At 38.8% G+C, this 15,872-nt stretch overlaps 1 long non-coding RNA gene across 2 annotated transcripts; it reads left to right on the top strand.

Moving 5' to 3' along the window:
* The first annotated feature begins 5,760 nt into the window (after positions 1-5,760).
* On the top strand, positions 5,761-15,040 carry LOC139128264 (uncharacterized). Of its 2 annotated transcripts, none has more exons than XR_011551237.1 (3): positions 5,761-6,121; positions 12,338-12,451; positions 14,834-15,040. It is a non-coding gene; the product is annotated as an uncharacterized lncRNA (long non-coding RNA). The 2 variants fall into 2 exon arrangements; XR_011551238.1 differs by having other exon boundaries at positions 5,793-6,121; positions 12,332-12,451.
* The last annotated feature ends 832 nt before the right edge of the window (positions 15,041-15,872 follow it).

Genomic DNA, 15,872 nt, shown 5'->3' with positions numbered 1-15,872 from the left:
AGGGGCAGGGATATGGGCAAGCAGTGACATAAAACACAGGATCAAAAGCCAAATTTAACATTCTTTATGCAATTGCATAAATTTGCATAAAGTTGGTCAGCTCCTTTACGCACCTTTATGCAGTGCATAAAGGTGTGTAAACATGGTGTCAGAGGTGGTGCCTATATGCATCTTTATGCACTTGTATAAAAGGGTTTAATGGCTCACTAAAATTATGCACCTTTATGCAATCCAATAAAGTTGCATAATTTTACGTGTGAGGTAAAGATTGTAAAACAACACTGAGGATGACAATTTACAGTCTCTACAAATTGGAAAGGACTATATGTGTTAAAGAATAGCTGGATGTATAGTGAGAAACATCTAGTCACTTCCCTGGGCTCACATTTCTAACGTTCACTCTACCCATCTGGAAACCATCTTGAAGGGCTTAGGGTTTGCACTTTGGAGTCCCCGCACTGTAGAAGACACATCCCCCTCCTTTAATTCTTATCATTTTGCAGCTGTCTCTTTATCTTTCAACTGAAATAAAGATTGCGTTTTGTATACCACAGTATATGTTGTTGCAGTCATGAAGAAGATAGTGATAGGTCAGGCAATGGCAAGTCATGCACGGCTCTGATTCATTGCTCCATTGTCTCAAGGTGTAAATAGCCATATGTCATTAACATATCAGAAAGGTTGCCATCGATATCGCCACAGCAGTTACACATGGGATACTTCCCTTTTCGTCATCGTTCATTCCAATGACAAATGTGTGGAGTCAGTAGATGACTGCAAATCTTGTGATAGTATTTGGTAGCCAGTATCATTGTGTTCGTGTCGGCTGCACAGACGATCTGCCCTCTTGCGAGTTCGACTTTGTGAAAAAAAGATATGACCTGCGACCAAAATTGCTTATTTGACACATAACCAGGAGACCTGCATTACATTTTGCACCGGTATATCATGAAGAAAATAGTGATAGGTCAGGCAATGGCAAGTCATGCAGGGCTCTGATTCATTGCTCCATTGTCTCAAGGTGTAAATAGCCATATGTCATTAACAACAATCTGGAGGAACCCCTTGAATGTATAAACAAAAGCGGTTTTCTTGCTTCAGTCACTGTTGCTAGAAAGTTTAACTGAAAATAGACTTTGTTCAAGTCTGCAATTTACATCAAATTCTTGTAAACTTGTTTTCTTTTAAAAGTTGATTGAACGCATTGTCATGGAGTTGCACCCGAAATCACATTTGCAGGATCGCTGTCAGCCCTACTGCACTATGGATAAAAAAGGAATGTCATAAATTTGAAAGATTTTTGTGATGCATAGAAAATTATCAGTGAAGTTTGTGTGTGTGTGTGTGTGTTCCTGGACGTACCACAGATACGTCCATGGAGTGTCTTGGCCGTCCTGATAATGGCAGCCATGACACAGCTGAAAGGGCCAGCGTAGACAAAGATAAAATAATAGGTGTGAAAGGGATTATCAGGCCGTCTTGTACCCTTACATCCATGACTGCACAGACTCCACTTCTAGTGCATTCTACAACTTTTAAGGACGTCTACACTCAAAAAAGTAACTTGAGTAGTTTTGCGTGAAATAAAGATGACCGTGATAGCCGTGATTGAAACAGCCTTTGTTTGCTGTCTTACTCGACCTCAGCCGACTACCATGGCAAAAGTCTGAGACTGCAGAGACGGGAAGACCATTATCAAATTTGAAAATTGTGAATGTATCGGTCATTTTATCTAGATGATTTAGTGTCCTTTTCGATATTAAGTGGTTGAACCAAGGCCCCCGGTATGCACTCTGTGGTCACAATGCATATGCAGTACAGTCAGGGTGAAGTGTGCAACACAGACAAAGGGAATTATTTGTTTGAGTGTGCAACAAGCATTGTCAGGGCAGGGACTTCCATAATTACCGTGGTCAATGTCGGAATGTGGAGAGGTAGCCTGATGTCCTCCCACATTAAGTGTATGGCATAATGTTATGAACAATCTGGTGCACGAATGCTTCAATCGTCGTTTGTGTGCAGAGGGTCTGTGCCTTGACGAAAACTCTATGATACAACTTCTCATTTGCATCGTGGGGGTTTCGCATAGTTACTATCAAGTCGCCCGTGCCCTGGCGAGTGCATAGCAATTATCTGGCGAATCGACTACCTTTCAAAATCAAACAAGTAATGTTTTAAAATGATGAGTAAAATTAAATGCTGAACACAGAATCGACAATACTGAAAATACTTTACTGTAGCTGATGGCACAAGTAATTTGAAATACTCTCAAAGTGAATCTACCATAGTCTTAGTTTCGGTATGAGTAAATCGCTACAGCCAGCCATCAGTAAGCATGAATGTGAAAAGATACATCAATGCTGTAAGGTCAAATTATTGTGCTCTGGTAGGCAATTAAGATTGTCTTTTTTTAAAATTTTTCCTAGTGCTTCCTAGTGTACCAAGTATTTTCTGGTCAGATTTTAGTGTTGCAAACGTTGTACCCGTGACCGCCAGGTTTGCCTGTTTGGTATGTAAGTGTAAGAGTATCAGGGATAGACTTCTCAAAGTCTGTGGGCATATCAAAACATAATAAATTGAAGGACTAAACATCGGCAAACCGTTGTGCTAATGGTAGGCTATTTCGTGGATCGTGGAGAGATGTCGCTTAGTCAGCAAGTAACTCAACTGAAGAGAAAGCGCGACTGGGGCCAGTCTACATCCAGGACTGTGTTCCGTTAATAAATTCTGGGCTAAAATTTCCCAGGTTTAGAATAAAACTGGATCTAATGTGCCTATCAGAGATCAAGAAGTATGACGCTTGATTGTGAAATACTAGTGCATGTTGCTTTCTAATGCTGAATGCTCATTGAGAAAACAGAACAGTATTAGGAACTTATCATGCTCTTCATATGCGCTGCAGGTTTCATTATGATTGGTACACTTTGCAAAACAGACTTTCAATTTACAGACATCAAAATATTTCTATATATTTCTGACATATTAAAGTACAGCGCCCGGGGTTCCCGCTGAAAATATTAACATATGGCAGGGCTCGAAATTAGCGGTAGTCCCGCGTCCACAGACTACCAACTTTTCCCTGGGGCTACCAAAGTCCATGAAATGGTAGCCCACACGGACTACCAAAGCCTGGGACATGAAATACTTGGCGTGCGATGTCCGTCACTTTTGGACGAGCTAAATGCAGTCAACCTGTAGTTTCATTTGTTTGAAGCAATTATCCTTTCATCTGTGAAGTGTTTTTTCTGGTGACTATTACAATTTTCACTGCAGTCTTTGCATGCCAGTTCACACTATGCTGTTGATCGGCAGCATACAAGATGTACTTGTGTCCAGTTTGCTGAAATTTCACAAAACTTTCACTTCTATATCAAGAGATTGTGTAATCAGTTTGATTTGAAATAGTAATATAAAACACTGTGTCAGTTAAGCTTGGAAATCGTGGCTGAGTTTCGCTGTCTTTTATCTATGGTTGTCGATCAGTATCAATGTATTACGTTCTGTACAGAGAGACTCGGGTGTAACAAGGCATGCCAGTTCATAAATATCATGAGAATATTTTTTTCTGTTTTTCTTTGCTAAAGTTACAATTTCTTTGGATGTATAAGCCGATTTAGAAAGTGATAGAAAGTGTTACAAATGTACAAAAATAAGCATAAATTAAGCGTTCGTGACACATAACATGGGGTTTCTCGAGTAGAAGCCCCTAGTTTTACCGCTGTTTTGTGTTGCTGAACCGGGGGCTATACTGGGACGAGCACAGTATCCCTAAACCAAAATATTCATGGACTACCAGCCATTGTCACTGGGCTACCAACTTCAGAAAATGGTAGCCCAAGTGGACTACCAAGGCAAAAAGTTAATTTCGAGCCCTGTATGGATATATCCGATATATATGTGAAAGGCATGCTGAAAATATGTTTGATATTTTAAAGTAAGGCGCCCGAAGGGCGCGCCGACAACATTTTAAACATACGAATATCTCTGACAGATATGTCTGATATATTAAAGTTTCGTGCTTGGAGGGGCCTCTGAAAAATATGGTTTTTTTATTGTTATTAAAGTTAAGTGCCTAAAGGGCGCGCCATGAATGCAACTGAATGATGAAATTTTTCGCTTGCACGATGCACTTTAGGCAAGTATGAGCCCGTGTCGAAATTTTTAAAACACACTGAACTCCCCTCCCTAATTGGGCATTCAAAAACATAGTGACCCCTCTTTCACCATAGTCAAAAACAGGGTGACCCTCATGAATCCACTGCCCCCCCCCCGCCGAATAAACTGACCAGTCCCTTATTATGAATATTGTAGGACTTAAGCAGTTATGACTTCCAAAGAATTCCTAAGACAGACACGTTTTATAACAACTTGGTAGCCTAACAATCCATCACAATCTTTCGCAAAATGTGCTCGTTCTTCAGACCGTGCTTCAACCACATCAAAAATCGACTCGGGGCGGGTCAAGGCTGTTTACCGGCATTGCTGCTGTTGCTAGCTTCAATTTTGCGACCGTGACCCGATGATATACGATGATGGATTTCATAAAAAAGTGCTAGAATTTCGCTTTTCCAGGCCCGTCAGTACAGGTTGGTAGTTATTATATGAGACCGATTTCAACCATGTTCAGAATTGATGAAATAAACAGATATGATCTCCAAAAACCGTTTTTTTTATTCAATTGATTCATCACCTTTTCGCGTAGACCTCGCTGTGTGTATCCACATTATAGTTCGGAAAGATACCGGTATATCTCCTATATACGTAAGCTGACATGGAGAACATCGTCAGAACTACAATATTTCTGCAAAGTCGCAAAAACGTATTGCACCACCTTGGTGAATGATACACGTCCTTGTATGTTCGTCAGAAACTAATTTCAGTAGGTTAGGCCTATAGGATACGACATCGGTCAAATGAGGATGAAATATTGTACTGCAGTTCTTCTTTCAATTTATTTTTCTTTCATGTGCTGTATTATTCTCAATTCCCTCCATACTATTTTTGAGCATAGCCGGCGTGTACATAGCAACATTGTGGGTTTGAAATGAATCCAAATCTGGCTATTGCAACAGTAAGAATGTTGTATGTAGGCCCTACAATAAAGAAATTGATTACAAGATGCACGATTGGCTGTATCTGCAGATGCACTATCAATGTTAATATCAATGTTATACTAGCCACTTTGCACAGTTCAACATACACACGCACACACATATCTACCAAGCAAGATCATAGAAGAGATAGGAAATCACATGCAACAAAAAACGAATGAATTCTTCAAAACCGTCCTCAAAATACAAGCAATAGGCCTAGGCCCCTATACTTCGTATGACTCACACACGATTATTTCCCAAAGTTTTAATTAGGCCAAATAGCTGCTATTTTTTACCATCTTGAAAAAGATCTCGCCAAATATCCGGCTCAGTGCACTGGTTGGGCACGTCTGTGTGCCTAACACGGAATATCATGAAGATAAAAAATGCGTAAGCTGCTTTGTACACATGCAGAGAGGCTGGACTGCAGCTTGATGCTAGGGGTCAATGGTACAATGATGTACCTTTATCTGGCGAAACACGAAAATATGGTTCTGTCAGCAATATTTTTGTCTAACGAGAGCAAAAAAAATAACATTTTCTTCAAGATTGAGTAAAAAATGATAGTTATAATCAAATTCTTTGCAAAGTTCATTTCGTGAATATTTGAGCACTTAAGGAGTCATACTCAGAAGACGCTATTGTTAACGTTTGGCGTGGCGTGGCGTGGCGTCGCTTACATCTGTACATCGTATTCCTACCCCGTGATCGTGCCGTCAATAATCTTCAGTTGTCGATATTTTAGCTTCTACTGACATGTCCCGTCGGTGTTTAGGAATGTCTGCTAAAGAGTCTACCCTTGAATTCCTGGACCATCTCGACGACTATGCGGTACGTTTGAATCTAGTGCCAGTGTGTCATCGACCGTGTCATGAAGTTACGAAGCTAGCTTTATTCTCCGTTCAACCGGGACGAAACTCGCCAAAACGGAAGAGAGTACCTCTTTTCCGCACCAGCGACAGGTCGACACACACTTCAAGCCCTCGATCGTCGCCGAGTCCTGCATCAGCTGGACGGCTCTATACCAGGTAAGCTTATGTATAGCTGTAGCTGTGATATCGCAGCGGTACTTGTGGCGTGTATCGAACGCGATCGGGTCATTGAGGTCATCGCCACAGTCCCGCTGCGAGCCAACGCATAGGCTTCGTTGGCAGTTTACGACGACACCGACCGTGTCGTAGATTTAGCTTGCAAAATAATGAACTATATTAGCCTTTGAATAAATAAACTTGTATCATCTTTATCATTGACTATCTGAGACTCATTCTGTGCGCCTGCTAACTTTCTTGAAGATAAGAACACGTATTTTCGACCATTTTCCCGTGAGCCGTCGACGGTTCTACGATGTTTGCTCGATCGCGCGTACAACGCATTGAATACGTTGGAGGTCAAAAGTTCAAATTCAAGCAGGAACCATCGACGACTCACCGAAAAACGGTCGAAAATACATGTTGTCACGGTCGGGCTCGTTAGCAGGAGTAGAAGATGAGTCTCAGATAGTCAGTGATACAGTAGGTATACTTTTATTTGTTGCATGCTTTATCTATTTTATTATTTTGCGAGCTAAATCTACGATACCGGTCGGTCTCATAGTAAAACTGCCAACGAAGCCTATGCGTTGGCTCGCAGCGGGACTGTGGCGATGACCTCAATGACCCGATCGCGTTCGATACACGCCACAAGTACCGCTGCGATATCACAGCTAGTATAGCTGCTGTCTTATTTTTAACCAGCCCGATTGTGTCTAAGATACGTCTACTCCTTCTTTTATAAACGTGTTCAGCAATGTCTGTATCCGGCAAAGTATCTAACGTTTGTTTGTTTTAAATCATCGATATTCCTGATAATTTCAATGAACATCGAATTTCCAGGTCACTTTATGCTAAATGTGACTTTTAGTGTACATGTGTATGCACCCCGGGATGACTGTTGATTCATGTCAGGGACCGGACAAAAATTAAGGGGGGGGGGGTGGTTGGTGTTTTTAAAGGCCTGTGTTGGCACCAGAAAATTTACACACCAGATTACAATTTCAATGGAAAACAACAAGCTATCACCCCTCCATAGTCCTCTTACATACTAGAACAAAGGCAATTCCAGGGATCAGCAAAGTGCCATTTTAAATCCATGGAAAATAATGACCCTTCAAAAAGTGTTAGCAAGAAAAAGATTATCCCTCCCAAATTTTTGTATGACCAGTGAGTCACAGTCTGTATTAATGATCAGGGCTTGACAATTCCTATCGCCTGACGCCCGGGACAAGTGAAATTTCCATTCGGGCAAGTCAAAAATAAAATCTGGTTGCCCGCCAGACAAGTTGTGATACAACTTCTGGCGCAATCAACGCGAACCTAAGTTGCGGTTTGTGTACGTGTCGCCCAATTTGTGTTGTCGTTCACACAAAATAAATGTCAATCACTGACTTATTTTAGATACAATTGTGACGTTCTTCTGCGATTCACTTGCCGACTCACACAATGTTGCAATTTTCCGATGATCGACATGAAATTGTTTTATCGTCCAATTAAAAAGGTCGCTTAAAATTTGGCGTAAACAGTATTTCTTTGTTGAATGCTGACTGCTCACTGTATTTGCACCATCAATATACTGGTATGATATAATTAGAAATATTTGTTCACATTTTCTTCAGAGACCAGAATGTACATGTTTAGTGAATAAACATTCCGGTGAAATTCCAAAATCAAATTTCTTGCACACACATTCACTAGTAACCAGCTCAATCTTATCAAGTGCATTAATATCATTAAGCATCTATAAACACACATATATAGCTAGTTGTGTATTGAAAAAATCATGGTTTCAACAGACTTCAATGTATAGTGAATGAACATTTTTGATGGAATCCAAAAATCAAATTTCTTGTACACAGATGTATTTTACCTCAAAATAAAGTATTTACCTCAAAATTTAAAGGGTACAAAATCACATAAATTATCAAACCTGGATAAATGTACATATGTATAGGGGAAAATTGTCAATATTTTGCCTAACAGATTCCAATGTATCATGATTTGATATTTTTTGGTGAAGCACTGTATTGGCCACATCTTGTTTTCAAATAGTTGCAATAGTTGCGCTAAATGATAACCCTGCCCCAAAGGTATGCATGACAATTCAAAAATGCTTTTTTTACAAAATAGCAACCACCCAAAAAAGCCTTACCCCCCCCCCAGTAATTTCTGTTCAGTCCCCATGAAAAATTATCTCAGGAACACATGATTGATACGCTCTATTGTTTGTTTAACCTCTACTCAAAATGGCTGTGCATGAAGGTTAATAATAAGATTATAAAGTGTTGCTATACTTTCTTTTGAAATTGCAATAAGTTGAATATGTTGGTAGATTTTTGAATTCAATCCCACAAGTCTCCTAATTCTTGTCGCTCAAATTTATGTATGTACTATGGCTCAATGACAGAAAAGAGCCCCTTGATATTTTTTTATCTTTTTTACTATAGAGGCATTATATCCATGTTGTCAATTTATTTCCTCTGTCACAATAATATTATTAATTTAGAAGGTTATAAATAGTGCAAAGTAACATGACATAGCATGTTTAATGCCCCACTAGCTGTAACTTGTGAAATTTGTTGACCTCAGAATATGTTCCCATTTTGTCGTGGTTTTCTCTGAATTCTACCCTCTGAAGGGATATTGGCTTTTACTGCATTAGGAATATTCCTCTGAGAAACATTTAAACAGTAAACTCAAATTTTAACAGCCATTTTGATTATCGCCCCTTTTCAAAAATTGGTAATATTAACAAGGAGAGAGAACATACAATGTCACAGTTGAAAACATTCACCTCTAGGGTGAACATTCAATCTAGGATGTCAAAACAGGGGGCAATCATGAATGTGGGCCCGTACTCCTGTTCCAAGGGGGGGTCATTCAACATACATGTAAAACCCTTGAATTTTCTGTGGAAAATACTATAGTCTATCAATATGCGACCTAAATAAAGTAATCAATATATTGAATTTTATTAAAACCCTTTTCCTGCCAGACAGTATCACTTCCCCATCAGCCAAGTCAGTAAAAAGTGGTATTGAGCCAAAACATGACATATTTTCACCCACTTGGCTTGGTCTGTTATAGCATCTTTAGTCCAAAAGAATCAAGTTTACAGTTTTGAACAGCTTTCAAATGTACAGTATTATGTTAAAATACACCATATGAAATATGTTGTGTTTCATTAATTTTAACCATCTTGACCTGGTGGTGAAATATGGACTTGCCAGGAAAAGGGTTAAACATACTGGTAACTTGTATGTATTAGGAAATTTATGATCATTTGTTCTGACCAAGGGTTTTGCTCTTGAAAATCAGAAAATGATGCTGTTCAAAACGAGCATAACTGACCTGCATGGATGCTTTCCTTGCAGTGTTCAACGTTTGTATGGACTGTGACATTGTAGACTCTTCAATTTGAGGGCATACCCAACATTTACATTCATCAGCAATGCCACATGCATACAGCTCCAATGCACTGTTTTTTTCTGATCTACCACTTGTGGGGGGTTCATTTTAAAACTCTTGGAGAAAGAAAAACTTTCACCGTCTTAGTTTTTCGAAAATCCAAAATTTTATTTTCCCCCATAGAGTTAACACAGGGATGGCGGCCATTTTGAATTTCAAAAATCGTTTAATCGTGGGTTATTTGTTTCTCTGGTTCCAAAATTTGCATGGTGACCCCCTATTTTTATTTTTGATTTTGAAAGAGAATGGTTGAAACTTTTTTGAGGAAAGTTTGAGCAAAAGTTTAAGTCTTTCACTTTCGAGGCGCATACTACCTTAATAAAACATTAATTTCCAGGAGAATCATCAGCACATATCTCATCTCTTCATCATGAATGTTACAAAAATATTATACTTCAACTTTTAAAGGCAGGTTGATATTTGGGTGGGCTATCCCTTTAATATTTCACACTATGACTGAGGTGAGGTGATGACCTTGGGGAGCCCAACCTCACTGCGCGAATGAATGAACTACATGCATTTGCGTGAACTCTGTGTGACCAAACCATTCAGAGAAGTTGCGTCCTGAGTGGCAGCGTCCGCTGCCGCTCGCCAAATCGCAAAATGCGAGAAAAAGTAGCGTTTGGCCGAGAAGATTTTGGCAAAAGTTAGCCAAACTTGCGAATCGAAAATTGCACTATGACGTCATCACTTTGTCCGCGCGCACGTCCTGCATTCAACTTGAGATGTAATGCTTTATCTCTGTGCATCCCCGACCTTATGCATCAGGAGATCCTATTTGTAACACATACAGTATGAATGAAATTGTAACGAAACAACTCACAAATCAATAACCGCATGTATATCATGACTAGTTGACTAAATTTTGCGAAGTTTTGGGTTTGACTACGCGCAATGTGTGCCTACAGATAACTCCGTGCAGTGACAGCCATGTCATCGTCAACACTGAATTGAATTGAAGGATCGTAGTGACGGTGAAACTAAGCAAAACGGCAAACTTTCCTTTTTGACTTTGGCTGCTCCACCATATGGGGGGAACCACCCCTACAACACACATTCTAAGTGCAAGTAAAGCTATGAAATGGGAAGAAAAATTATGATCAATGTAGGAAAGTCGATCTTGAATTTGGAAAGGAAGGTAGCGGCATGCATGGTCAAAAGCATACGCATGACATTTTTTTAGAACGTAGAGCGAGTAAGGCACTCCTGAATAGCGAAAATGTTCGTGGTGTATTGCTGCCAACAAGAAAATACCTTTACTGGCGTTAGAAACTTGTGTGAATTGGCTTCCTTAAATATAAATTCGCGACAATTTTCAGTGTATCACGGACCGTGGTGTATTGTGACGTGACATCGTATACAGACTTTCAGAAGCGCTCGCTCGTCCGCCGAGTCGGCCTAGTTCCGCGTTCACATCGTGCAAATAAATACGCAAGTCTTGTCGCGATATTTGAGCATTTAACTTGATCGTCAGTGAAACAAAAAGATGTTTTCTCCATATCAAAAGGGTATATATTTGATATTTTACGGTTCTGTTCTAGACGTGAACATTTGGATTTATGATCCGTGATTTCCGCGATCCATGGCATGATTGAAGCTGGCTGTGAATACACACTGACGTCTTTGATGATGACCCCTGACCCAAGCGCCATTGATATGCTGTGCGCTGTCCGAGCTTCGCTTGCTAAACTTCAAGCGTAAAGCAAATGTATTGGAATCTAAAAAATGCACATATTTCTCAAGTCTGAGGGTATTTTACTTTTAAACTGCTACGAGAATGGATATCTGATTCGTTTGAAAAAACTAGTATGCTGAACCAGGTTTCGTGCCGTTGTCTGTAGCACGCATGAGAAAGAAATGACGTCATTTGTGATCAGTGGTATAGGCTTGGTTTATTGAATATCTGGTTTGGCGAATAATTTTTTAGGGCTTCTAGCCAAATTTGCTACAAGATTTTGGAACCCAGGGGAAACACTGTAGATGTTGATCTCACAGTGAAGTAAGGGCCATTCAAGATCTTATAGCAGAATTGCACAATGCTCTGTGCAGTTTATGTGAAGATTTCAGTGCAGATATGCACATTATCCACCGTATGCACGGTGGGATTTAATGTTTGGGCAAATATTTAATCACATCGCAATCTTTATCTTGGCCAAAGTTGCATGTACAGTCCCAGTGGGTAGTTAATAATAAGTGTATACATCACCAAAATCAGTACATTCTCACAAACTTATTTCGGCTTGAATGTAAAATAAAAAAAAAACAATGCTAGAAGATACAGCTAGTCGGGGCTTTAAGTTAACATGAGATTAATTCTAATCTTACCTAAACATGATATGTCATTTTATTTCGCATCATTTCAATTCATTTTTAACTTTCTAAATTATTTCTATTTATGCTGAAATAGAAATGTGGTGTTATTGTCAACAAGCACATTTTGGATATTTATATGACCATCGATGTAAAAAGAGTCAATTTTTCATCAATGGTCTGACAGTCTACAAGCTCTGAGATACTGCAGGAATGCATAGTGCAGTGTGAATCCAATTATGTTGAGCCTTTTCAGGCCATGAAAATGCTTGATATATTTCTGATTCAAATATGTGTCGATGGACTGTCAGATTAATATGGTTATTCATCGTCATTATCGTGACTTGAAATGTGATTCATCATCTGTGTTTGAGACAATTTGATTTTTCTCAGTAGGATTTTTAACTCTTTTTTTTATATTTCTGCAAGTTGCAGGTCCCCTGGAGGTACATGTATTTATTAGGCGTTGAACAAATAGGGAAAGTGTAGTGCCCAAAGGAATGACAGTCACACAAAAAGGCATGCCAACAACTGGGAACAATATGAGAGGTACATGTTCTCTACAAAGTATGCACTGATAAGGTTTTAGTCTAAAGTAGTGAACTTTGAAGGGCAAGTTAACCAAAGCACCAGTGTTGGTGAATTATAGTACATGAACATGGTTAAGCAGAACCATCATGACACATGTACGACAATTTTACTTAGCTGAACTTTGATGTTTGGTTATATTTGCAGGGCACCTAACAGCCATAAGCGACAAAATCTGCCTTTATAATCTTCTTTTGAAGATACAGATGTAATCGATAGTGATGCAGCTTAGCCCATGTCAAATTTTGAAATCACAATGAAATATGTAAACCCTGGAAATTATTATAGAGGAGCATAGTGTTGAAACAACTTCAGGGCTCTTCCATGAGTTCCAAAACACAAATGTACATGACATACAATAATTGCATAGTCAAACCAAGGAAATGTTCTTTTTAACACTGTCTCCCGACACTGGCCAAAATACTATTGAATGAATCCATGAAGTGTAATTTATGAACCTTGTCTGGGAAACAAAACTTTGAAACAATATCACAAGACAAACTGAGGTTGCAGAGTCTGTTGCAAATTGTGTAATGAAAGATGAAACAAGCTTCTGTTCTGATAACATGTTCCAGATTACATGACATGCTCAAAAACCATATTTTATCTTTTACTAAAATTGAACGAAACTATTTTCCGAACAACATACAGTGTGCAAGAAAACCATTGCTTTTTTTCAAAAATTGTAGCATAATGTATATTTTTGCGTAATTGTACTGTCCCAAATACACAAACATGACCCCCAACAGATCACTAGCATGTGATTTCCAAACATTTAACAAATTCACCGCTCTCCCCTGTAATGAATCTAGCAAGTATGTTATTGTTATTCAATCACCGTAATTCAAATGACATAATCCAGCGGGGACTCCATGTATGTCATCAGTGATGACTTCTAGATCAAGTACCGAAAGATTAACTTTTAATCCATACTATTACTGCACACATACACAGTCACTTCAATCTTTGATTTGGGTGATTCCCCAGCGTAACATGCCCTCTTTTTAGTTCAATATATGTATATGTTACAAGGCACTGTAGGTCAAGGCTGCATGATACAAAAATATTTCTATCTTCAATATTCCATCCTAATTTGACAGATGTAATATTCTAACCTATAGATCCTACTGTATTAGTTCTCGGCCAACGTACAAAGACTTGGTCCATTCGCTAAAGCGCATAATTGACCATTCGCTAAAGCGCATAATTGATGACATGTTTTGCAAAATTATTATTGGAAGCACGACCATACTCCATGTGTCTGGGAGTTACAAAGATTTTACAGTCTCTCTTAACAAAAACAGGAATATTTAGTCAATAACATAGGCAATGAATCAGTGAAAAAACATTTTGGTCTTCATATTTGTATATTTAGGCATAAACATGTCAGTTTGATGTACAACAGTACATAGATGACCAGTTTATTCAATAAGGGAGCATTCAGTTATTACAGCCGGGGTAAGCCAGCACAATTTGAAGGGGGATGCAGTTCACCTTAACTTTGAAAATTGCAAAGGGACGTCATGTATTTTTCAAACAGCATTGGGGGTCACTCAATTTTCTTAAGTAGTTGACCTGTTAAAAAGAAGTTTAGTGTTCAAAAATATTCTGGGAGATAAAATGATTCGCTGCATGATTTCACTCGTGGTAGTCATTTAACTGTAAATCTGAACAAAAAAGTATAATTATCTGTCACATGAACATCTTGCTGTTGAAACTCAGAGGCTTGTCTTATTGTAAATCGAGCTCATGGAGGGCAATGAACAATTTCTATTACTTACGTATTAGAGATATAGCAACTTTTGTCAGGGAAAATATTAAGTGACCTGTAGACCACTAGTACCATGAAAAGTGAAATAGGTTTAGTTGAAATTCAAATATCACAACTGTTGTCCACATCTGAACCTTCAAACACCGTAATTTAATCAAATACATTTGTATCAATTGTCAAACACCTCAGAAAGCACCGATTGTGTTTAAGACTAAAAGATTCCGTCGTGTGCGGGCGCTCCGGCGCACTGCGACCTGCGCCCTTTACCAGGTAGGTCGCAATGCACCGAACGCTCGCATGCAACGGAATCTTTCAGTCTAATTGTGTTTGTGAAGCATTGAAAAAAAATTATTCATAGTTTTCTCATAGACTCCAATGTATAGTGAATCAACATTTCAGTGAAATTCAGAAATCAAATTTCTTGCATACATATCAACTTTTAACCATTCTTGTCTAGTGAAGTACTTTAAAATGAATTATCAAATGTCTATAAATACACGGATTTAAACAAAAACAAACAAAATTGATGATGTACAGTCCTGATGATTTATTCTGTGTATCATTATTTTCAGGAACTGAAATACATACAATCTGGGCTATCCAAGGACTAGCATCAAGCTGAAGACATTTTGATAGTTGTGTGTGTTTCTTCTGAGGATAGCGAACATGACAGAAGTTGCAAGGGTGGTGCCTTTATTCGGAGACTCTTGCCATGGGATAGAGAAAGAAGTGAAACTGCATATGGAAAAACACATGCATCAAAGGAAATGCATATTGAGGCTACCTTGCATTTAGGGCCTGGTATCAATCAGATCAGAGCCTGACAGACACATGACAATTCCAGCAGCATTGACAACTCATTACAGGACAATGTTTAATGTTAAGCATATTTTATACATTTTCTTGATTCTGCCAAGGCTTAGTGATGTATTTTTTAGTTTCGAACAAAGACCACTCAACTTTTGAATTTTGTTAACCAGACAGAGGCTGTACTCATGAAAGTCCAACTGGGAACACTTTCCATATGTTATTACACCAACTGAGTTATAATCAGTGATTAAGCTGAATACCCAAAGCTGTACATGTGTGAATATGTGGACTGTACTCGACGGATTACTGGCTGAGTTATAAGACCAATAATTCTGTCTTAGTCTCTTCAGTGGCCATATTTGATATTTCATGAACAATGTGTTAAAAATGAGGTGCATCTTTGCAAACAAATTTTACAGATTAAGTACACCAACTTACAACTACATTATTTTTGGCAACACTGTAGACTTTATGTACATGCAATTGCTTGAATCTTAGCTCGAGTCTAGGTTGTAATCAAATATTTGTATGGCAATTTTCAATGATATGGCAGAACTCATTATCATGTGCAGGGGTTTCACTAAGTTTTGAAACAGGGGGCCAAATGAAAATTACAGGCGGCCAAGCCATACCAACGTCCAAGCAATAAATGTTTGGATATTCAGCCCCCCCCCCCCCCCCCCCGACACGGTTCCAAATTAGCTATAATAACTCGACAAAACGGTACATCAATCACACACGATAACTTTATTAAAAAAAGTATTTGCATTTTTCAAACGATCAGAGACAACGGTATAGATA

This window comes from Ptychodera flava, unplaced genomic scaffold (genome assembly GCF_041260155.1).
Source record: "Ptychodera flava strain L36383 unplaced genomic scaffold, AS_Pfla_20210202 Scaffold_46__1_contigs__length_1169225_pilon, whole genome shotgun sequence".
In the NCBI taxonomy this organism is placed as follows: Eukaryota; Metazoa; Hemichordata; class Enteropneusta; family Ptychoderidae; genus Ptychodera; species Ptychodera flava.
The sequence above is the reverse complement of the archived record's forward strand: the minus strand, read 5'-3'. Positions and strand labels throughout refer to the sequence as shown.